This window comes from Columba livia, chromosome 2, assembly GCF_036013475.1.
Source record: "Columba livia isolate bColLiv1 breed racing homer chromosome 2, bColLiv1.pat.W.v2, whole genome shotgun sequence".
Classification (NCBI taxonomy): Eukaryota; Metazoa; Chordata; class Aves; order Columbiformes; family Columbidae; genus Columba; species Columba livia.
In genome coordinates this window covers 51,080,667-51,104,738 of record NC_088603.1, presented here as the reverse complement: position 1 = coordinate 51,104,738, position 24,072 = coordinate 51,080,667, and the positions used below count along the sequence as shown (strand labels likewise).

Genomic DNA, 24,072 nt, shown 5'->3' with positions numbered 1-24,072 from the left:
GCCAGCTGTGGCTGGTAGGAGGTACATCTGAAGCTAAGCAGGAAGCTGTGAAGGGAACACCGTGCCTTCTTAAGAGACTGATACTCAAAACGTGTAGCTAAAGGTAAGGCTAAAATGCAATAGCACTTGGGAAAGGATGAGGGTTTGGGAGTGGTTGATTTTTTTAGCTTTTTTTTTTATTTTGGAAGAAGTTTGCAAACAGTAATGGAAGAACAGAGATAAATTCAATATTTCAAGCCTTACATTCATGAGCTTTTTATATGGAATGTGGAATATTCAATTAATTTATAAGTGGATGGACTCAAATCCAAAAAGTGATGTAAATGTATCTGTTTTGAGTACCAAGGGGGTTGTCCTGTGATTTGCTGTCCCCCACTGTGAGAGTCAGTCCGAACGGACCGTGACACCCATGTATTCAATTTGCGCCATTCATACTTGTTCATCGACTTCCTTAACTATCAGAAATGAGAATTTCTGAAAATTATTAGGAATCCAAGACTCTCGTTTCCTGTCAAACATCTGCATAGAGCCTTGTTCAGCTTCAAAGCTTAAGTCAACTGTGTTCAATATCTGAATTTGTCTCTGAAGCAGCAGCAATGGCAACTGACAGTAATAAAACCCAACAGGAAATAAACTCAGAGTAGAGCATATGTGAGCCAGGTCTTGGTTAGATCTATCTTAAAAGCCAGGATAAAAGGCAAAGCCAAGAGGACTTTGCATCAGCAGGTTAAAGCGTGTTTGCCAATTGCTTGTTGGAATTAAAGGATCTTATAGAGCTGTTCTATTCATCCCTCTCACACAGAGACTGCTAGGCATTAAGTCAGCCAAGGGTCTTATATTTCTAGCTATTTTGGTGCATTCTGAAACTGTTTCTATTCGTAATACTCTGTAGTCATTAAATTAGAGCCAGCTGTGTCCTATCACTGACATTTTTTGCAAACTGTTTTTAAAATGTAGTGCTTGCAGTTCATAGATGTTTAGTTATCCAAGAGCTGAATGACAAAACAGTGTATAACAGCACAGAGCAGAGAGCAACCAATGAGTTGTCCTGCAGTATTTCACAGTTAATATGAAATGCAGTCAGAATGCAGAAGGGACTGGACACTGAGGAAAACTGATAATGAAAGGGGTTTGAGGCATAAATGAAATTAAAGCACAAACTGACTTTGCTTAAATGAACAGGAATGATATTTTGACATGTCATTTAACATTTCCCGCATGGCTTCAACTAGAGTTGATTTGAAACCTTTCAAAAAGTTTTCCTTGTGTGCAAATTGACCCTTTACAACAAACGAGAAAAAAATCACAAAACAGTTGACTGTTAAAGCCATTTTAATTAAGTAATTGAACTGGCCTGCATGTCTCCCAGGTGGGGAAGTCTGGGATGTTGCTTTTAAACAGCAGCTGCTGGCAGAGGCATGTTTGCTGCAGGGGAAGGAGAAAGGCTGAGATGAAATCCCCCCCTCAAACCTGTCTCTGGGCTTCAGGGGAGCTCATTCAATTCTGACCACGTGAATCTCCTTCCCGGTGTGTGGTTGACCGCATGAAGGTAAGGATCTTTGAAAATAACATCTGCTGTTGGGGCTGTCAAAAGTGTTTGTGCACAGAGCTAAGGCTGCTATGTGGGAATGTGATTTTCCAGCAGTTGGGAGCTCTGCACTTTCTGAAGGTGTGGGTCAGAAGGGATATGGCATGCTCAACAGTCAAAACCAGGCAATTACCTTTAAAAATCGGGAGCCCAAATGTGTGAAGGTAAGATCCTAAAGTCGGACTATTTCCTTCCTTCCTCTAGACCAAGTTTCCACCCAAATTTCAGGTTACAGAGCTGTGTTATTTGCTCCGTGTCACTGTGCTGTTCCCTTGGGAGGCAGAAGCTGTGGCAGGAGCCATGCATGACCCAGACACTGGCTGGCACTTACCAGAAACAGCTATTGGGTGGAAAGGGGGGAAAAAGGGGGGGGAGGGGAAGGGAATAAAATAACAACAAACAAACAAAAAGAACACAACAACAAGTCAGGATATTTCTGCAAATCAGAAGTGAAACAAAAAGGAATTTTGTACAAAAACTTATTTTGCAACAAGTAGCCTGACCCACTTGCCAGGTGTCCTTTGTCTGGCTTGCAGGAGAGCTGCAAGCCCCAATTAGTCCTTGAAAAGCACCCAGCTTCTCTGAGAAAAGGTGCTCCTGAAGGGCAGGGGATTGTGCAGAGAGGTGTTTTGCTGTAGGCTTGCCATGCTCCAGCAGTACTGTTTAAGGGAGCTGTGGGCTGGAATTTTAAAGATTCTCTTTCCACCACCCTGTGCTTGAAGTCAGGGTTTTGTATTCAAGGAACAAAGGCAGAGTGAAATCCACTGCGGCTAGAAATCCTAGGGGAGAGGGGGTTTCTATCACTTTGCAAAGCAAATTGATTTTTGAAGTATACAGCATAAAATGCTCAAAGGACTGGTACTTCTTTGCCATAAAAATACTGATGCTACATGGCTCTTGACAGCAGTTAATGTTTGCCTCCGTATGTGGGGCAGGTCTATGTGCTCAGGGCTCTTCCACCGTGTTCCTTTCTGCAGATCTCACCCAGCTCCAAGGACAGTTGATTCAATTGCCCAGCACTGCCCAATAATGTCTGGCAAGCAGCATTTTCATTTCCTTTTTTTTGAGTTATCTCATGCAAAAAGATTACCTGATGGCTCCTCGAAGAGCAGAGAATGCTGTGAATCCCAATGGGATAGCAAGCAGCATGGCTAATTTCTTCTTTTACAAATGGTCTAATTTTCAAGCAACTGTTGCTGCTGAGTGCTTCAACGCAGAGACTGAGACAGTTTAAACTCGGGGGAGAGGGGGAAGATAGTGACTAAGATCTCCTGTGTTCCTTATTTTCAGTGGATGAAACAAGTGAGCATGCTTCTTCATAAAACAGAAGCTAAAGAAGGAAAAGCAGTGGTTTGTTGGGGGTTTTTTAGAGATTTTTAAATGTGGCTGAGATTGCAGTCAAGGTTGTGACAGTTTCTTCAAGGCGAGGAATAACTCATGTTATAAACACTTTTAGCAGGAAGAAAAATCTGCAAAATCACAGGATCTTCAAGCATGCTGAGTTGTAGGGGGGAAAAAACCAATACGCTTCTAGCCTTGAAGCACCAGCTAACATAAACTGTAACGAGTGGGTGAAACGGCAGCTATAAAACAACTAAATCAGCCAAGAAATGAACTTTGACACAACCAAGTTCCTCTCCAGTGTCGGAAGCTTCCCTAGTGTTGATATTCGCCTGGTTTTTGTTCTTTTGCGAGTCATGACTTGGCACGCTGCCCTTGTTGCTTCTCCGTGCACGCAGCGGTAGGAGAAGCATGTCCCTGGCCAAGTGCACGGTGGGCTCAGTGCCAGTGGCAAGCATGGCTCCCTGGCTGGGCTGTGGCCAGAGGACTTCTCCTGGAGGGTGTTTTACCAACTAATGTTCCTCAGGTGACCCTCCCCAAAGGTCTGATGTCTTATACCTTTTGTTGCAGGCATAGCCCAAGGTCCTTTGCTTAGGACAGGGTACTAAATCCACTACATGAGCATGGGACTGGTTCCAGTGTGTCTCTAATGGGACTTCTGTGATCCTTGATCTAAATTACTTCACTGATGGAGCTGCTCCCTCTTCCCTTGAGATATCATGAGCCCTTTTAGCCCCCTGCAGGACATGTTTATGAACAGCATCCTCTCTGATGTGAATGAAATCGCTTTCATGTGCAGTAATGTATTCAGAGTTGTGGAGAATGTGGGATGCTTTTGTAATTTTTTTTATGAATGGGCTGTAGGATTTGTTCTATACATTATATTAATGTGTGTGGGTGCAAAAGGATCTGCTTCTGCTTAGGAATAGGGAAACAAGGGAGAAAGTGTCTGAAATACTATCAGCCTTTGAGAGTATGTTATTGGCAGTTATCAGGCACCACATGTCTTGGTTTGAATATTGCCTGTTTAGATGGGAATGGTGGCTTGGGAGTTGATAGAAGACAATTTTCTTTGGCAGCAAAACAGGGGAGGCACAGCCCCAGTGTGGATGTCAGGGCTCATTTCCTGGGCACAATCCCCATGTCCTGATGATATCCCAGATTTTCAGTGCCCTGGGGGGATTACAGCTCTGCCCTTTGTGCTCAACCCCAGGCATTCATACTCTCCTTAACTCTCTTGTTTTGATAAAGCTGCAGCAGCACAGAGTAATACTTGGAAAATAGTAGCAGGAGACAAGATGCTAGTGCCAGAGATTCAAAGTCACATATTGATGTGAGGGGTCAAGTTACAGGACCCCCCTCAAACCCACAAAGACTGTTTTTGCTGATGCAAGCTTGAACTTAGCTGAAGTATACTAACGTAAGGATTACTGATGGGCAGGACTACTTTATGTTCTTCCCTCACATCCACTGACCTCCCAGGACCTGCTCCTGCCCTTTCTGATCCCACAGCAGAAGAAGACAGGCTGCAAATGCTTCGGTCATGGGAGGATGGAGGAGGAGGACAGTGCAGCAGGACCTTTAGTGCACCATGCAGAGTAGTGCATGGCAGGGAGGAAAGGGACACAAGATTAGTGTCTAAGATACCATGGCAGCACTTGGTGATTTTGATTTTGTCTGGAATTGAACACATTTTCATATCATGGCATTAGTGTGGTAGCAGCATGTTACCTGTCACTGATAGGTGTGCTCTGCACTCACGATCCAGGTGACTGAGACATGCTGACTTCTATGGAAAAGCCACGTACATCAGCCACAGCCACTTCTGTTGATGTTGCTCACCTGTTGGCACAGTCCTCGTGAGCAGCTGAGCTCCTTTAGACTGAAGGACAAACAACAAGAACAAAAGGGTACTAAAAGCAAAGGCAGGACTCTCTCCTTTGAAGACTTTTCAGCTGAAATGGCTTTTTGAGCATATTTAGAGGAACTACACCTAAGGCAGAGATTTTAAGCAACAGCAAAGTCCATGATCAGGGTAACATCTAAAGAAGTAAAAGTATTCCTCCTGGGAATGCTTCTTAGAAATCCAGGATAATCCAGTGTTGGAGGCAGGATACAGGGCAGTGCATGGTTGAAGAGGTCTGAGCCAATGATGGCAGTTCCTGTGTCCCTAGAAGGAAGAATAAAGTAACTGAGAGACAGAGGAAGCTGAGCAGTGGTCACAGCCAGCAAAGGCCTCCGGACTTTATTATGTCTTAGTTTACTGCAAAAAAATTACAGTCTTGCACAAAGAGAAGGCAGGTACTTCAGCGTAAGTTACGGAAAGAATGGGAAGCAGGCATGGTATTAAATAAGGGATGAGAAATGTTGATAATTTATTATTATGGCTTTAAGGGAAATACATGACTCTTCTGAAGTGATTTTAATGAGCAAGTTAGGAGAGAGAAGTAATTCTGGAAATACTACTCAGAGACTTGTATTGGGAATCATTGAAATGCACCCACCAAACCAGCCTGGAGCTGCTGAGGAAGTTTGAGTGGGTATCAATAAAATATTTGGAGAGAAAGAGCCAGCCTGAAAGAGCTGACCTGGTCACCCAGGGCTGATCTCCTTTGCCCTGTACAGCGGTTACTTACATGAGGTAAAAAAAGATGTGAGATCCACTATGGCATGAAGAGTGCAGGTCACATCACTGGACACTTGGCAGGCTTTACTTGCAGTCTACCCATGTTTACTGGTACAGAGACAGAGCTGAAGCCCCATGTCATCTGCCCATATCCCCACAACAGGGAACCTAAAGCAGCTATAGAATCTTCTGAGACATCTTTCTAGCCAGCTTCCTCCTCTGGTGTGCCCCCCTACCACCACGCTCATCTTCGTTAACAGTGTCCTATGTGTCAGGAGCAGTACAAAGAGCAGCTTTGCGACTCCTTTGCAGTTCAGACACTAGGGTTCTCACCTCCACAAGCAGAAACACTGTGTCCAGCTAAGGCTCAGGCATCCCCTAGCATGGCCTGGGTGCACTCAGTGAGACTCTGAAATCTGCCTCATTGCATGAGGTGGATGTCCAGCACCAGAGAGGCTCAGAACAGAAAAGTAAACTGCTTTTCTGGTGGTTTCATATGGCGACCACTGCCTGTGCAAAACCAGAGACATCTGCAGAATTGCCTTTTTGCTGCATGTCTCTTTTCAGTCCTCCCATCTGTGGCCCCTTTACTGGGCAGAAGATCTGAGCATCTTGGAAAACAGCCTACTTGATCATTCATTTGTGGATCCTCATCATATACTGAGCAGGAAGGACTGCTCACTTTCTCCAAGGAGCACTTCAGGACATCATACAGACTGTGTTTGTTGCTTCTCGGGATATGTTGACCTTTCAAAGAAAAGGAATTCAGAATGCAGCTGGGTTGCAAGAATAACTCCTTCTCTTCACCACTTCTGTTTGCTGACAATAGGTTGCCTGTTTTTAGATAAACAATAATTTTTAAAAATTAGCAAACAAGGGTGTGTGTGATTTACCGCAATGGATGAACGTACAAGTGGGATGCTGATAATCCTGGGACCAGAGGCAGATACTAGATGAATAGTAGTTAGGGCTGCTGACAGCTGAAATGTGAACCTAGACCCATTTCCCTACAAACAGGCAAATTATAAGGTCTAGGATAACCAGTAACCTGGTGATTTATGATTAAGAGAGCAGGATTTGCTGTTGTTTTTTAGTAATAAGCAAGGACAGACTTGGTTCATAGTGATCCCCACAGGCAGATTGTTCCTGGAGGAAGATGCCCTCTTCTCCAAGGGCTGTTTCACTCTGAAGAAGGTTGCATGCTAGGCAGAAGGTGGACTGCCATTTGCTGCCCATGTTTTATTGAAGACAATAGCCTTTTTGCAGGAAAATAGCAAATCCTATTGATGCCTTTCCCCTTACTAAAAAGCCATGCCAAGTCATGGGCTGTTTTGGGACAGGCTCCACCAGCTGCATTTGCGATCTTGCTTGAGACCTGGAGCTCCAATCTGCCTTTCTTTCAGCTGCAGTGCAAAGTTGAGCAAGCGAAGCTGTTCTGTTCAGGGACTGCTTCCTTCCAGACTGAGCCCACGGGGACTGAAGGATATGCTTTGAGTGCAGCTCCCAAGGAGCACAATCCAGCAGAGCAGCCTGTCTCAACCATTTGCAGCAAGATAAACACATGGGCTAAGTTTCCCTTTCCTAAGGGCTGTGTGCTTTATAGGTGTCTGGAGGGCAGGCACTCGTGCTGACAACCTGCCACTCAAATCACAAACAGGCGAGCTCCAAAGGTCACCAAGTCGGTTATAGGAAGTGAACCAGAATAAACAGCCTCTTTATCAGGCTTTATTTTCTAGCAGACTCGCAGAATGCTCCAGCTTTGCTCTCTGAGGGAAGTTGCCTGCCGTGAGATGCCTGGGGATTTATCTGGCTGCGGCTCAGCTGACTTACACGCTTGGTCTCCTCTCCCACATCTGCTTCCTCTTCCACTTCATGCCTGGCACCTTCTCCTTCTGGTGGGTGAGCACAGGGGCTCTGCCAGATCCAGTTTGCTCTCTGGGTTCAGGTAAAGACTGCACTGGCAATGTTATCCTATATTGAATTTTTCCAGCATTTTCCTCCTAGGAAATTAAACTGTTAAGGTGGCTTGCACTTCCATGAGCACTGGGAACCCCCAAACTAGGTTGCTGTGTACAGTACATCTCTGATTTCAGCTGGGGTTTTCCAACAAAAGCTGGTTGTGATGTGGTTTGGGGGTTTGCAGACGGGAGCAGGCTCTTACATTTGCCCTTGTTCTGTGGCCAAGGTGAATATGGTGCTGCTTGCCCCAGCCCTGAGAGCACAGTGACTTGCCTCACATCGGGCCATCTGAACAGGAAAGGAAACGGGCTCTTTTCTCACTTCCCACTCACTAAAACAAAGGCTTGTTCACAAGGTCTCAAGCTTTTTCCCAAACTCTGTTTCTCCATGGACAACTGCCACAGACCAGCATGTACTGATAGCATCAGAGTTTTCTTTGGAAATTCTCCAAGGGATTCAGCTCAGTGGACCACACAGCTGTTATTCATACACGGTTTGGGGACTCCTGATCTGCCTGAATCCAGCTAAACGTTTTTTAAATTTCTGTGCCATTGATCTCACACTTTTCTCAACTACCAGCATGAAGCTAGCATTTCCCATCTCACCAGTGGCTAAATTTGATTATTTGGGATTAATCTGTGCATTACTTGGTATACTCACTGCATGCATCCCTTGGAGCAACATCAGCCCCACTCTCCAAGATTAAGCTCACCTATTCTCTTGTTTTTAAGACATAATTAATGGTTGCAATATGTCTAAGCTAGAAGGGAATGTTTAGTGAGATGCGAACCCAATACTTCAAGACTTGCTGCAGGTATGATCATCCAGAGTCAGAAAAATGGGGTGGAAACATTCAGTGCCTAAACACAGTCTGTGAAAAATAGACTTTGAGACATCCTTGCCATCAAGTTGCAACAAACCTCACTGTGGTAGCTGCTAAGTTTGAACTTTCTCTCAGCTTTCACCCGCCTTTTAAAATTACTTGAGTGTAGAGTGGCTTGCTGGGTATGCATTGCTTCACATGCTTTTCTGCTGGGGTTATTTGAAACCTCCCTGAAGAACTAACCATGAGCATTTAGCCTTTTCAGTGTTCCGTTGCAGTGTATTGTTTTGGTCCCATCGCCAGGCTACTGGCCTGTGATTTCACCTCTTCTGCATGTAATTCATGGGGCAGCATCTGCTGAAAAACAAGAGGGCAGCTTTCCTAACTGGCCTCAGGCTGTGAAGCAGAAGGCTTTGCTGTCCAGCACAGCCACAACCTGTACTTTCTCGTGGTCAAGCTATAACACAAATTTCTGCATTATCTCTATCTCTGTGTGATTTTATCCTAACAGCTTTGCTATCAGGAGAATCCACTTGTAGTACAAGATCTTTATTTGACATTTTGGGTGTTTACTTCTGGAAATAAGAACAAGGTCTGAAAAGTGTTTTGGTAGGCTTGTGTTTGGCTAAGAGGTGCCAAAGCTGCAGGCTGGGACCTTTGCCTTGCTCATAGCCTGCCCACCAGGTGCAAAGCAGCAGCAGCTGCTGGAGGGGACAGTCAGTGAGGACAGAATAGGGCTGGGGGTTCATGCTGGGGCACTGCTACCCCAACAGGTCTGCAGGGCAATTCCACAGGGCTATTCCTTAGGAAACTGCTGAAATCTTATTTCTGTATGTGGGGAGGAATAACAGCCTGGAAGTGGTGTGCCTTTCAAAGTTTTGAGGTTGTTCCTACTAAGCTTCACTCCAGCTTGGCTTACACTGTATTAAAAAAAACTATGTTTTCATGATGTTTAAGGCCTTGTTGACAATATGCTAAAACAAGTCTGATTGCAGTTAAGGTCACAGCATAAATGACTCAGAAAAGCTGCTCATTAGGAAAGGGTTATTCTGATACAGACAGCTTATATAGCAAGGTGTCACTTCAAAGAGTACCTCTGGCAGGAAGAACTCGAAAGCAAGTACCTTGTTGGGGTTAGGTGCCCTTCAGTGTGGTCCTGGATTGGAGTTTACAGAAGAATGCATTTGCATTCAGTCTGAATAAGTCATAATTTAAGAGTGTGCCCTGGGATGTGACTGTCATTACCATTGTTCCTGTTTTTAAAGGTATTTGCTAGCACAAGGAGTGTCTGACTTGAGCTGTGGGAGCTGCTATCTATGCTCTGCCACTGGCTCATTGTGTGGCCTTGGGCAAGTCCTGTAATTACACTGAGACCTTGTTTCCCAGCACAGAAACTCATATAATAAATGTTCCCTCATTCACATTAGGCTTTCTTTGACGCTTAAAGCCAGCCACTAATTCTGCCTTTCTCCTTCGTGCCTTCCTCAGCAACAAGCTGCATTAATTTCAGTGAAGTTGTTCATTGTCATAAGGGCTTCTCTGGATAAGGGCAGCAGTGAGGTCTGTGGTGACCAGCCAGCACTCGGAGATGTGTGGGGGAAAGGCACTGTGTGATTGCAAACAACTAATTACATTATTATTAAGTTCATTACTGTTTCCTGCTGAAAGGATCAGTATTCAAAGCCTGCTGCGTTCTCACAAGAAATCAATGGGATATAGGGTTCATATTCATTTCTCTGAGAGACCAGTAGGTTCTAAGCAAAGATAGTGAATGGCATAAAGTGTTATTTAAAAAGTAGTTACTGTGCCTGTATACGAACATATGCAAAGTACAGCATGACATTTGGGGAAAATGTATCTTTTTAAACAGCAAGGTTTTACTTCTCTTAAGTTGAGCAATAAAAGCTTACAACAGTGTTTTTTCCTAACAGATAATCTTAGAATGGCTTAAATATACTTGCACCTTCCCTCTGTGTGAACTGCTCTTTGTTGCTTCTTTGGGCTGCAGTGAACATCTTTCCTGATTATATTCTCACTCTTGCTCTCCTTTTCCTCTCTACTTTGACTCTTGTTGAAATAAGCTATTCTAGACAACACCATAGCCTGCACAGATTTTGACATTTCTTTATTAACACACAGGGATGCAGATTAACATTTTGGTTATTCATGAAAGATGATTCCAGGATTGCATAGTCATTACTATTTCAGCTGCCTAGCAATGGGAACACCAAGTTCTCAGATAAACAGAAGGAAAGCTGCCTGATTTCACTCATACATGCTACTACATACTTCATGCCCTTCCCACCACATTTGAATAAGTCTAAGTGTGCTCCTTACGCTAGTGATTGACAAGGGATGCTGCTGAGCTGAGTGGGCAGTGATCAAAAACTCCAGGACTGCAGCAAATGGTCACTAAATTAAAGTGACCAAAAGCTGGACTATTGGAGGAACAGCATCAAGTGGATCAGTAGCAGGTAAAACAAAGGAGTTTCTCACTGTGGTAAAAGCAGCACTCGCTACTCCAATGTGCTATGTAGTTTTGATGTTTTTTTTTTTTCTAAAGCATCTATACTGGCCAGTACTAAGGGGAAGATGCTGGATACAGGAACAGTATAATCTGTTATGACATCTCACATTTTCTGAAATACCAAAACGGAAGCGTCTCTCTTGTGTTCCAGCTCCCCTATGCTATTTGTTGTAATGTGACCACAAACTGACAAATAGTTCACTTTCAGTAAACTAGAAAGACTGTATTAGGGGTCTTTATTGATGTACTGCTGTTTTGCAGTTGATTCTCACTGGCAGAAAGTAAACAGAGACAAAACAGAATTCTTTTTTTTTTTTTTTTTCCTTTTTCAGACAGCTGTATTTATCCAGGGTTAGGCTTTCCTGGATCCTCCTGAACCATCCTGGAGATCATAACTGGCATAATAAAGGACTTGGCTAAGCTGCTGATGCAGGCATTCATAACAGCACTCCTTAAGCTGGGACACAAGCAAATAACCTTTGTCATCTGTGGACTATTGGTGCTCAGATACAAAGGAGCCCCTAAAGCCACCACAGACCAAAAGATACAGATGATCTTTTAGGCAGAACTATGGATTAGTCTCTCCTAGTCTATCAGCTCTGCATGATATGAAACCCACTGTTTCTCTGTAGATTTTTGGTTAGAGATATCATACTAATCCCTTCAGGATCAAATAAGCAATGGAGAATTTCATGCGATTTTCTCAAGCGAGACCTGAAAATAGATGTTAGGAAGGTATATTTCTTTGTATTGCACTCCCCAAGATGATGGGTGTGTAATGGCAGTTTGTACTTTGTTAGTGCACGTCTGTGTTTGTTCATTTAAAGAAAAACAAGACTTAAAATTTTAATGTAAAATAAGTTTAAAGTGGACAGAATGGAAAAGCAGATAATCCTCTGGCTTGGCACCCAAACTGTACTTTTCCCAACTTGTCTTGAGGACAAACCTCCTGGTCAGCAGCCAGAAAGTTGTTATTCCAACAGGTTTATTATCACACTAGTTCTACAGTGAAAGATGGTATGAAAACAAGAGTTGCCCAGGGACATTGTGTTTTGCTGGAACAAAACAAGAAAATTCTCAGAGAGAGTTTCTCATTGTGCAATGCAGCACACTGCAAAGCACTGTGCAGTCATCCAAGCATTAACAAAAGAAAAAAAAATCCAGTAATCATAAATTCACCACACTTCATATGAGAAGTGTAATGATAACAGACCAAATTCTGCTCCTGCCTGAAGACAAGAGACATCCAGAAAAATACCCCTCTCTCCCAGTGGAACGGCTGCCTCTGGATTTACATGAGAGCAAATTTGTACTGAATTCAGCCCATTGTGTTCTGTTTTGTTATTGTTTGTTAGACACAAAAGACAACTACATTAAGTTCTGTCTGAACAGCAGCCCCCAACTAAGCTATTGTAAAGGGCTACCCCATTCTCGGGACATGTGTTTGGCACTTGGAGGTTTCTCCAGACAGACATCAAGAATTACAAGCAACTTTTAAAATAGCAGGCCCCTAATTGACATTACTGAATTCTTGTTGAGATTATTAAATGAAAAGTTGTTTTCATTAAGATGGAAATTCTGGCCCTGCTGAAATCAGTGGCAATATTTCTGTTGGGTTGGTTGGAGCCTGGGTTGCCTCATCCATATTTTAACAGCATCACTGCTCATTCTCCAGGGGAAAAAAAGGAAGCTTCAGGGGAAGATTAAATTTGCCTTTCCAGGTGATTCTTGTCTCCTCTAACTAGTGGAAAATCTGAGTGTAGATTTTGTTTGTGGGTTATGCTATTACCTAACAAAATAAATGGAGAAAAGAGGAACAGAGCAGAAATTCCTTCCTATTGCTTAATATCCAGATATGTTTCCAGAGCCAGCAAAGCCAGTTGTCTTAATTGAATGAATAATGTTTTTCCACTATTCCTGATTTTCTGTAAATTAATCACTAATTGTTTTCAGTAGCACCCATCTGTGACAAGCATGATTAGGAGGTTGAATCAATTATGAGATCACTCTGAATGTACACCAAGTACAATGAGAGTGAGGGAACAGCTGCCTCAAATAAGAGGTGAAAAGGTTTTGAAGCTACTTCTCAGGTAAGCAGGCATACAGCATGAATTCTTCTCTTGTGAATCACATTGTGCTTATCAATTTTTTTGTGTGTCATTCGCTTTGCAGAATAAATGAAGCTCGCTTAGGCTCTTTTGTCCCCAGTAACCTTGCTAAAACAACATAGCCACTTCTGGCATTTAGGTCCCCTACTTTCAGGTCCTGATTTTTTTTTTTTTTAATCCCATCTTTTCCAGAACTCTCCTCAAGGGTATTCTTTCATTTACAATCTCATTTCTATTTCACACAAAGAGATGACTAAATGCAACACCTCAAAAAGAAGTAGTTCTGCACTGCTCATCATCTAGGGAAAATGCACTAAAAGGTTCTTGAGAACAAGAGAGAAGTTGGCAACTGTAGAGCTAATATAACTATGCAGGTACTGTGAGGATACTGGGTTTGGGAAAACATACTACTTTCAGAAATTCCAGAAATGAACTGCTGCAGAAATGTGATACTTTTGGTTACATATTTCATAGTTGAGATCAGTAGTTGCTCTGTAATTCTTTTGTCCCAAGAAAAGACCCCAGAGATCGTTTGGTCAACAGGCTTGCTTGAGAATAATACAGTTTCTCTGATCCTGTGGAAGTGCATTGGTGTTCTGTTTTTCTTGCAAGTATGTACAACATCCCACATCAGACAGATCTGCTTAAGATCCATGATTGCAGCAGGCAGTCCAGGACCAGACGCCCAGCTGGAAAAAACAATTGAGGCCTCTTGATTTTAATGGGTGGCTGCTGAGCCACACCACTCAGCATCCGGCCCCCTCATCTTGGGATGCAACTAATTACAGCAAATAATTAGGTTTTCTCATCCTCACCAGATCCAATATGCCATCTATTTTTAGTACTTCTTCAGCAGTAGGCTGTCTGCACCCTCCAAAACTATCCAGAAGCCCCCTCCCTATAGTGTTCCTATCAAGCAATGCTCATTCCTATTTTTAGTCTCACCATCTGGCTAAAAAAATAAAAAATAATAAAATAAATCCCCATGGTTTTATTTGTAAATTCTCTAGAGGGCGAGAAAACAGATCTTTTAACACCTTCATATTTCACAGAGAGCGTTCAGGCTTTCTCTTTATTTTTATGAAGGCCCACCTTGCAACGAGTGAAAAAAAAACCTGTAACAGAGCATGCTGATAATGGGACTTCACAAAAGAATACAAGTCCAGTAACTCTTTGCTTAGTCCATCTCTGGGGGGAAAAAAACCCTCAATGATTTCCAAGAATGAGTGACCACCTTCCCTGCATCAGGCACTCTGTGTTAATTACAGCACAGTTGGCATCATTTGGGTTCGCAAGCGATCTGCAGCACACAGCATATCAAACTGCATGATACAGACCAGCAGGAACACTTTCTTCCCACTTCTCTTGAGATGCCTGTGTTTTTAACATAAGTTATGAGCTCCTCATTCTGATATTGTGATTATAGAAAGCAAGAAGAGACAGAAAGATGTTCCTCGGGAAAATGTTTTAAAGTGCTTCAGCAACTTACTTGTTTCCAAATGGCAGCTTGGAATGGGCTTTAGTGACAGCTCAAAAAAGGAAAAAAAGGACCATTTTGAATGCACTGAACTCAGGGCTTGTCTTTAGAACCGTCTGCTAGTGCTGGGAAGCATAGACATGGGGTTTTTTGGTGGGTTTAGACTTAAAAGACATACTGGAGAGAGATGGGTTGCAATATAAAGCCTCTTCTGTTGTTCTGAAAAATGTATTTCTGGTTTCTTCCGCTTGTGTGCCTGGGGCCTTATTCTAAACTGTATGTGGGGTGGATGCCCCTGAGAGGACTGTTAGGGTTTTCTGGAAACAAAGCAGTAGATTTTTGTTTATTACCCAGTTGAGAATAACAGGGAGTGAGGGAATGAAGCTGTGTGTGTGACAGATAGACACCTACAGCTGCTTTTCTGGTTTGGTTAGAGCAGCTGATTCCTCCAGAGCTGCCTTGGGCAGAATGTCAAGGTGAGGCAGTGGGAGGAGATGATGCAGCACGGTGGATCTAGGGAAGTGTGACAGCAGAAGAAGAATGGGCTGCCCGAGCCTGGAGGGAAAGCAGGCAGGGTGAGAGGGGAGCAAGCGCCCACAGTAGTTTTAATTCTTTTTTTTTTTTTTTTTTCTTTTCTTTTTTAATGCTGGCTGTGGAAATAACTCCATAAGAGATACAGGATGGCCTGGGATCTGTCTGAGTCAGAGGAGTTGACCTAGGGTAGGTAAGTCCTATGTACATGCAATGAAATGCAGGTTGCTCCACAACTACCAGGAAGCGATGTTTACAGTGCTTGACAGTGCAAAGAAGCCCTCTAAAGGGCTTTATCTACTACTCCAGGTAGACACAGCAGTCTAGTGAGTGTGCAAGCTGGCCAGAGGAGCAAACCAGGGATGATCTTTCATACATCACTGAGTGCCAGGAAGCATCCTTGACTGGGGTAAACGGCTTGCTCTTCTGTGGAAGAACTGTCCAGAGCATTGAAAAACCAAGCAGCTGCCAGCAGGGATGGCTGGATTCCCATATAGGAAAGAATTTGCACTGCAGTATCCAAATGGCAGCATGGAGAGCGCATGGGCACTGAGTACAAACCTTCTACCGATGCGTAGGATGAGCACAAAAATGCATTTTATCAGCTGTGTAAAAAGGACTCAGTTGGAATTTGTGCTGTGAAGCCTGTATCTTGCTGGTTTATTGATGAGTGTCAGAATCCACAAGCTGATGTAATGGCATGGCAGCAAGTCATGGGAAGGAAGAGCCTGAGAGGAAAACAAAGAAATAAAATTGCCTGGCTCTTGTCATAACAACTCTTTGATGGTGAAATAGGTCACAAAAGATGAAGGGGACAGGGGCGACAGAGCTGCTGCCTTTCTGAGATAAAATAAGCCCCCTCACTGTCATTCTAAAAACACAAAGCCTTGAACAAAAGTGGCTACCAAGGAAGAAAGTAAGATGACCTGATGGCTAGTAAAGCAGCAAGATAAATAGTCCAGATAAACATGGAGAACAAAATAGTGAGACAAACAATACTTAGGGATGTGTGGGTGAGCAGAAGAGAGAACTGCTGCTGGCACAACTAGGAATAGTGCCGCCAAGGCAGTGGGTCAATCTACTGCAAAAGAATGAAGTTCATCTGTTCTGGGGGACTCCCAAAGCAGATTTAATTTAATGCATTAGGAGACTGCAATGCACCTTTGGAAACTGTCCTTTGCCTTTCGTCTCTGGCAGTGCCAGAGAGAAACCCATGCAGAGGAGAAAGGCAAAAAAAATGAAGCAGAAAAATGTTTAAATTGTTTCAGTTATGAAAGACATCTTTAAAATACTGAGAGCCAGCTACAGGATATTTTATCTATAACTGGTGAGAACCCAATATTGTTGCACTAGACCATCTTTAAACAAACTGACTTCACTCTGTCCATCTCTTCTATCTGAGGAGATTTCCTGGGGCAAACAATGGAAGAAGGGGGAATGGCATTGAGGAATTCACTGGAGGAGAGTTAAGTGTATGAAAAACACAACACATCAGAGACGTAGTGATAGAAAAGCCCAAGCAATGTAACTGGAACACAGACAGAGAAAAAAGTACAGGGAAAACTTTTGGACTAAGTAAAGATGAACGAAGTAATTTAGTTCTTTGTTGTCGTTTCACTTCTGTTATACTAAAGGAAATCCAATTTAGTTGTATTCTCTGTAAATAGATGAGTCTTCATCAAAGACAGGAAGCTCCACTTGACTATCTCTTTCTAATGAGGAAAAAATAAAAGCTGAGAGGTCTGAAATATTTGACTAATGATACAGGACACAGCATGAAGTCAGAAATAACAGTAAGATGTAGCTGATAAAACTAGTCTCAAGACAAGTAAGATATGGTCAGAGACCTTATGTGATAGCTCTAATTTGGTTAGAATTACAGCAAAGCGAGTTAAGTTTCATTTGACAGTCAGTATCTTTTTCAAACAAGTTACTGCCCAGCTTCTCATTCTGAGCAATAGGGAAGTGGGTAGGTGCAGGGGAAATTTCATCCAGATAAAAGTTCTCAGTCTAGAGAAAGCCTTGAGCACCCATGCCCATAGTGTGACCTGATAATGAAGCGTGGGGACTGCTGTCTGATAAAGTCCCTTTTGAGACATGTCAGATGCTGCCTGCTCTTGAGGAGAAGGTTGAGCATTCATCAGGAAGAAATGTAGAAGCCAGAGGAGCCCAGCTTTCTGCTGAAGCAAAGCAAGGACTCTGCAGCAGCACTGAGACTGGCTGCCTGTCCAAATGGGTGGCCTAGCATTGCAGGGTTGCTTACTTCATGCTTCTTGGAGAAAGCTCCTCATCCTTCCTCTGCTAAGCTCCTCACCACCACTTTAGACCTTGTTCCCCCATGGAAAAAGAAGGAAATAAAAAAGGAGCCACGGTCACACATCAGGTCAGCTGCCACTCTTCAAATGCCAGGGGGTGTACCTACTCAACAGGGTAGCATTGACTGAGAGCTCTTCTCGATATGTATGTGCCTAACATGCATCTATAGTGACAAAAACTGTGGGGGAGAAGGGCCAAAAAGCAGAACAAAAACCAAATGATGTCTATGATCAAGCCTTCTGTAATTTAGCCAAATTAAAAATCTGGGAGGGGGAAAATTTTCCAGAAAACAGCACCATTGAAAACACGTTTGAGAGAGGAGGGTGAGTGATCTTATTTATGAGCTTTTTTAAAATAAATAAATAAATAAATACAGCTCTGGTAGGAAATATTTTAATCTCTTCCTTTAGAAGGCTTATCTTACTCTTTATCAATGAACGTACTGTCCTGATGTCTGTAGGAGTAATCTGGACTCTGCAATATTGTCCATTTGAAAGTACTGCTGATCTGAGCTGTTCTGGTGGGCAGGCTTGCCATGGTTAGCAAGATCAGCCTGCAAAATCCTGCTTGTATTTGTTATATTCTCTCCCTCTGGGTTCTTCCATAAATCACACACAGTATATAAGCATAGGTCTATGTTTCCTGAGCAATGGGTCAGAATTGATAAGCCAATTACCGAAAGCTCGAGAGCTGCCTTCTTGCTGTTTTTACACCACACCAATTTTTGCAGCAGAGGATCGCAGTGCTGATTTTATCATAAATCATTACTCATTATTTCTTCCAGCAAAGCCTTTGACAGCTTGCTTTGTGTAGTGTAGTGGAATATTCCACAGGATGACAAAGCAAACATATGTTGGAGGATCTGTGCAAGATGCTAATTGCAACAAGGCATGGGGACAGGTGTGGGAACACGGTGTAGTGTGCTACTTTCAGTGACACATAGAGCATTCAATTCCCCATAAGTCTTGCACTTCATTTACTTTTGGGAAGCTATCCTGTAATGCTGTCAGACAGGAAGGAGAAGAGAAAGCAGAATTGGCAGCATTTTATGATAATTTACACTACCACAAGACAGTGGGGAACTCTGGTTCATAAAGTCAATCGATATTAAAGTTTCTTCTCTTTGAATGCTCACAGCCAGAGCAGAGGTTTTGCCATCCTGTTCCTCCATCTGTACACCAGTTCAGAATGAATCATCTGCACTAGTGGACAGTGAAGAGAGTGAGTGCTCCCACAAAACAGTTTTTTTAAAGAAAACCTTTAGAATTAAACCGTAGCCATCTGTCATGGTAAAGCACAGATACACTTTTCACCTTTCAGAGGGCTTCACAGGCATTGACTAATTAGTCCTTAGGATGTAAGAGGACCATTTTTTTTCCCAATTTAGACTGGAAAGTCAGCAGGGACATCTTGTATCCTGGGGCAGGAATTCAGGCTCCCTGTGAGGCAGGAGAATTGCAATCCTTTTGTAGTAGTCAAGGTTTGCAAGTGGGGGAGTGTGAAGTTGAGCACTTCTACTCCTACTTACACACTTGTGACAAATTAAAGGCTCTTTTTTTTTTTCACAACTGGTGCGCATCTAGACGCTCCTATTGACTTATAAATGTCCAATTAGAATAGGAGCTGCAGGTGCTCAGTCCTTTGAATATTAAGCCATTAAAAAGGGTGTGAATTAGACCTACAAAAGTGTCCATTGATTTGTTAGCTGAACTGGAAAACATTTTCCATGCTCTAAATGTTTTTTGATTCATTTGAAAATTGTTTCATTTTTAACCAAAATGGTGTTCCACTACCACACTTTTTTTTTTCTTTTGATTTTGTGCTGAATAAAATATTTAATTTCATTTTCTGCATTGGATTAAAGAATAAGAACTTTAGGTAGCTGAAGTATTGAAAGGTGATGAGCTTTGCTTTATTCTGTTATTTAGAAATGCCAGTTTAAAGACTTCCACTTTTTTAAAAAGAATAAGTGAAAAAATTATTCATCAAGTTTGATACAAATCCATAAACAGCTTTTGTTGACTCAGAACTCCACGTTTCAGCTAATAAATAATTCTCCAGTCTCTTACTTCAGGCTTGGGAATGGAACTTTGGACATTCTCAGAGTGATGAGAGAAATCTGATGCAGCATCCACAATAGGTTAGCAATGGAATATACGTATCAAGGCTGCAACTTCCTTGAGGCTTTGATTATAAATAAGCACACAGTACTTTGAGCTATTGAATAAAAGGGGAATGGCAACAGGGAAAAACCAAAAAGGAGGTGTGAAAAATGGGTGATATAAGTAGGTAAGAGAAACTCATTAAAACATGGGGGTGTGAGAATAGTGAATGACCTCCAGGATGTTACCTACAAGACCTTTGCCCCAGCTTTTCAGAGTTCCCATAAATCAATACATAGTCCAGCAATTATGTGAATAAAACATAGTATTTAAGGCCTTTCAGTTTATCTGAAGAGTCATATACATTGAAGTAGGTCATTTTGAAAATTGCAGCCCAATTTTTTGTATGTTTGTTCTAAATAAACATTATTTAGGATACCATACTATCTAAGGAATAAAGACTAGAATGTTTTTAGAAGTCCTTTATAACTAATTCTGAAGCCTCATGATTTTTTTTGGCATGGACAGTCGTTTTCAGCCATGAGCATTACAGTCCTAAAGAAATATGCAAAATAAAATATGACAGCAGGGCAAAATATTGTATAAGCAAAGTGACTTTCCATTATAATGGAATAATAAATGCAGAAGAGGAAAGGACAAGTGCCAACGCTGAAATGCATTCACAAGTGCATCTGTGCTTTTTCTGCAGCTGCTGGAGTGCCACTTGCTTGCCTGGATTCATACCGTGAGGCATTTGAAGTTAATCACCTCATTAGGAAAGTGGGCATCGAGCACACCTCCGAGCAGTGAGCTTGTACTCTTTATTGCTACTTTGTTGCCAGCAGTGACTGTTGATCGATTAATATTATGAAAGGATTAAAATGGGTGATAGACAGAACAGTCTGTTATTTCCAGCAAGAAAGTCACAAATCCGTCAAAAGACTTATGAGTAAGTCCTAAGGAGGGTTTGCAAGTGCAGCAGTATTTGTTGTGCTGTGATTTGGGACAGGAGAATTTGACCTTGACTGGTAGTGAATCGTCCTGTGCCATCGCTAGAGACAGATGTTATGATACTTCTATGACCTCCTCTGTACCTGCTTGTTTTCCTTACATGATAACTCTGTGTTTCAGAGAAAGGATGGCATTTACCATGAGTTTGGGCAGTGTTTAGGCTTCTTGCTAGTTGAAATCTCTGTAGCCTGTTGCAATATAAATAACACCACTGCTGCCCAGAAAGGATGGAACTTGGTCTTTAATATTAAAGATCTGTAGTAGTATATGGCATGACTTGGCACCCTCTGAACCTCAATTGCACATGCAACACAGCTGATAAATTGATAAAAATAGAACACTTTAATCAAATATTAACCTGTATGGAACACAAGGTGACTAGAAAATGAGTGAATGTTGAAAAAAGTTTGCAGCCTGTCAAAGGAGTGAAAAGCCCCTAAGTTTTACAGCTTTTCTTGTTTAAGTTTTCTATGGCTTGTGCACTGGCCAGTAATGTTATTACCTACAAATTGAACAGGATAGCAGACTGGGTAAAGAAGTAGAAACCTCAATCAAAATTCAGTGAGTTTCTTCTAAAGGCTAGGATTATTAATAATAACTGTGCTGTGGTTGCACTAGGAGACCTCAAATGAAATTGGAGCTGAAATATATTGGATATCTACAAATACACATAGAAAAAAAAAAATCTGTCCTGGAAAACTTACAGCTTAAACTGACAAGGTTAGAAAAACAAACAAGTAAAAAGCCCTGAACTACAACAATAACAACAAAACCAAAACAAAAACCACAACCCAACCAACAAAAACAAAATACCAAACAAAAAAATACAAACAAAAAATAAAACCACACACACATGAAACTCAAACCAAACCAACAACAACCAAACAACAACAGAACAAAAGGAAAGAAATTAAAGAGGGTAAGAAATTAATTCTCCAAGCTTATACAGTTCACCCACAGTTATATGGTGGGTTAAGGGCTCGCAGTTGAATCAAAACTCAGGAGTTTCAATTCCCTGACTGCCCAGCTCTGTCCTTTCAAGAAGACAGAAATAAAACAAAGGCTAAAATGAGTAGAAAATATATTGATCCTTAAATGTGGTTGAAACAAGTAGGAGGTTTTGTTGTAAAAAAGTTAACCTGACAGAAGATATAAGGAACGTCACTGTGTGGTGGAGAAGAAAACATGACATGCAGCAAACAATTCTGTTATGTCTTGGAAAGGTGATTAAAGTTACTCTAGTGTCTTCTCCAAGGACTTTTAGTGTCTCTTCTTTCAGCCAGGCATCTGGACTTGGAGTTGTGAAGAAATCAAGTTCTCTTGTTGTCTCTGCTAAACTCTCTGCATAGTAGTTGTTGATAAACTGCTGGTGTTACACAGAGCAAGGGGAACAAACCCAGCCAGCAGTCACACATCCAGCAGCCAGAAGGACCTTGGGGCTTGTTCTGGTTCATGTTGGTGTTGGTCATCTTCTTTTGTCAAGGTGCACAGCTGGACATCACGGCCTGTAGGTTAAGATGACTGATAATCATCTTCCTATTCCTTAGGTCAAGCACCAGACACTTTTCTTCATTATTTGAACATGATCCAATGCTGTTTCTGCCAAAAGAGGAATTTCTGCTCATTTCCATGAGGGGTGAGTTAAGCCCTGGGAACAGAGAGTGAAAACCATGATTATTGGGCCACTCCTTCTACTGATGACAATGCTGTGGTAAGCCTTCCTTTCTAACACATGAATCTGCCACAGATTCCAGAGTGAACACAATGAGAACTGGACAAATTCCTTGTTTTTTAAATAGGTGTACAGAATTTCTTATCAAAGTAAGTGAGAATTGCTAGGCTTTACATGAAAGCTGGGAAATATCACTGCATTTGCTACATATTGCAGATCACAGGACTCCCTTGAATTCCTGCTTGAAGTTATAAAAGTGAGATTTTGCTTGTACCAATGTCTCAGCAAAATGCCTGGTTTGATTTAAACTTTTCTGGCCAGGACCAACTTATGACAACCATTGGACAGCTCCAGCAATTATTTTCACTGCAACAGGAGAGAAGCTCCTTTGATGTTCAGAGCTTGCTGAACCTCAACATCAAATTGTTTTGTTTTGTTTTTTAACTTTTCTAGCTCTTCCAAAGTTTGTATCCTTCCAACAGTAGCAGACTGTGATGAAATCACTTCTAAGCTTTATTGTTCATGAATTCCTGAAGAGTTCTTCATAGGCAAGCTAAAACATAGAAGAACAACTAAGTGGCAGTAAAAACATTTTGCAGAGGTGTGTGTTTCTTCCTAGAGACATGATAGGTAAATGGCATAAGAACTCTGAGGGTCATTCCTGACCTCTTAGTTTTCCTGCTTGTTCATGCTTGGATTTAATAACTGGTGTAATAATCAAAACTATTATAATTTCACAACCTTAACTTTTAACAATGTATTTTATTGTAAATCTGTGTTCAGATAAGATAGAAATGAGTCCATATGCAGACCCAAAATACTTTTTAGAATTAGGTTGTTTGTAGGTTAATTAAAACGTCTTATATGAGATATATTTATTTCTTCGTTAAGATGGCTATTCTGCAAACGTTATCGCCTTCCCACATATGTTGTATACAAATTAATATATAGCAGCAGATTTACAGTCTGAATAGGTATACTAAAACTGAGTCATAACAACCTTTATGTAATACTGACCTTGTTTAATTGTCCTGCACCAATATAAATGTATATATGAAAATAAAATTAATACATACGTAAGTCTATAAAAGTGAACAACTGTAATTTAGGGACTGAAGTATAGAGATGTGCAAGCATATTGCAGCTTAGAAAAATGAACTTGAAGTTTCTGATACAGTCCATTTTATTGATGTCATTATTGTGAATTTAGGTCAGGTTTTCAGGACCTATTCAAAAATTTCTAATAGACTATACAGTCACATGTGTGCATGTATATAGAAACAAAATGTTTTCATTCAAATACAATAGCTAGAATTGTCAAAGTGAAGATAAATTTATATGTGACTTCTAAAAAGCCAAAATGCAATAATAATCCTGTATTTTGTTTCTATATTATAGCTGGCATCCCTGATATGCTTTAGTGGTTATGAACAAGATTCTGTAGGTTATGACTTTCATAAAGCCTATAGGCACAGTAAAATCCAACCATGTTTGCTTTTGGGCATAACAAAGACTCTTGAATAATCTGTGCCTCGGGAAGGTTTTGGCCAGAAGTACCACGACAAAACTGAACTTCTTCAAAAATTATCAGGAGCTCTTTCATCTCAGGATCTAAGGTTTTCACTGTCAAAAGTGATTAATGGCTTTGTTTCTTTCTACAGTTTTGGGACAGTCAAGTTGAGATTTCTACAGGCCAGGTTTTGACAGGTGATCAGCACCTACAGGACTATCCTGAAACATCCTTGTTGTCAGCTGAGCCAAGCAGCAGTCCTTCCTGGCAATTCCTTTATTTAGTTACTTATTTCTTTTTAAGGCCGTAGCTGGAATAGCCACACCAATTAAAATGCTTAATTCTCGATGTTTTCTGTTCCTGCGCTCACTCTTCTGGCTTTCTAGAATTACTTAGCAAACATCTTATACTGACATCATAAGAACAACTCCGGTATTGGCTGTAAAAGCATCAGTTGTAAAGATAACAAGTGCTTTGGTAG

The 24,072-nt window shown here is 41.6% G+C and overlaps 1 long non-coding RNA gene across 2 annotated transcripts; it reads left to right on the top strand.

Moving 5' to 3' along the window:
- Positions 1-15,092: 15,092 nt before the first annotated feature.
- Positions 15,093-22,163, top strand: LOC110357132 (uncharacterized). 2 transcript variants are annotated; one of them, XR_010470181.1, is made up of 3 exons: positions 15,093-15,169; positions 20,108-20,204; positions 21,957-22,163. It is a non-coding gene; the product is annotated as an uncharacterized LOC110357132 (long non-coding RNA). The 2 variants fall into 2 exon arrangements; XR_010470180.1 differs by having other exon boundaries at positions 15,093-15,173.
- The last annotated feature ends 1,909 nt before the right edge of the window (positions 22,164-24,072 follow it).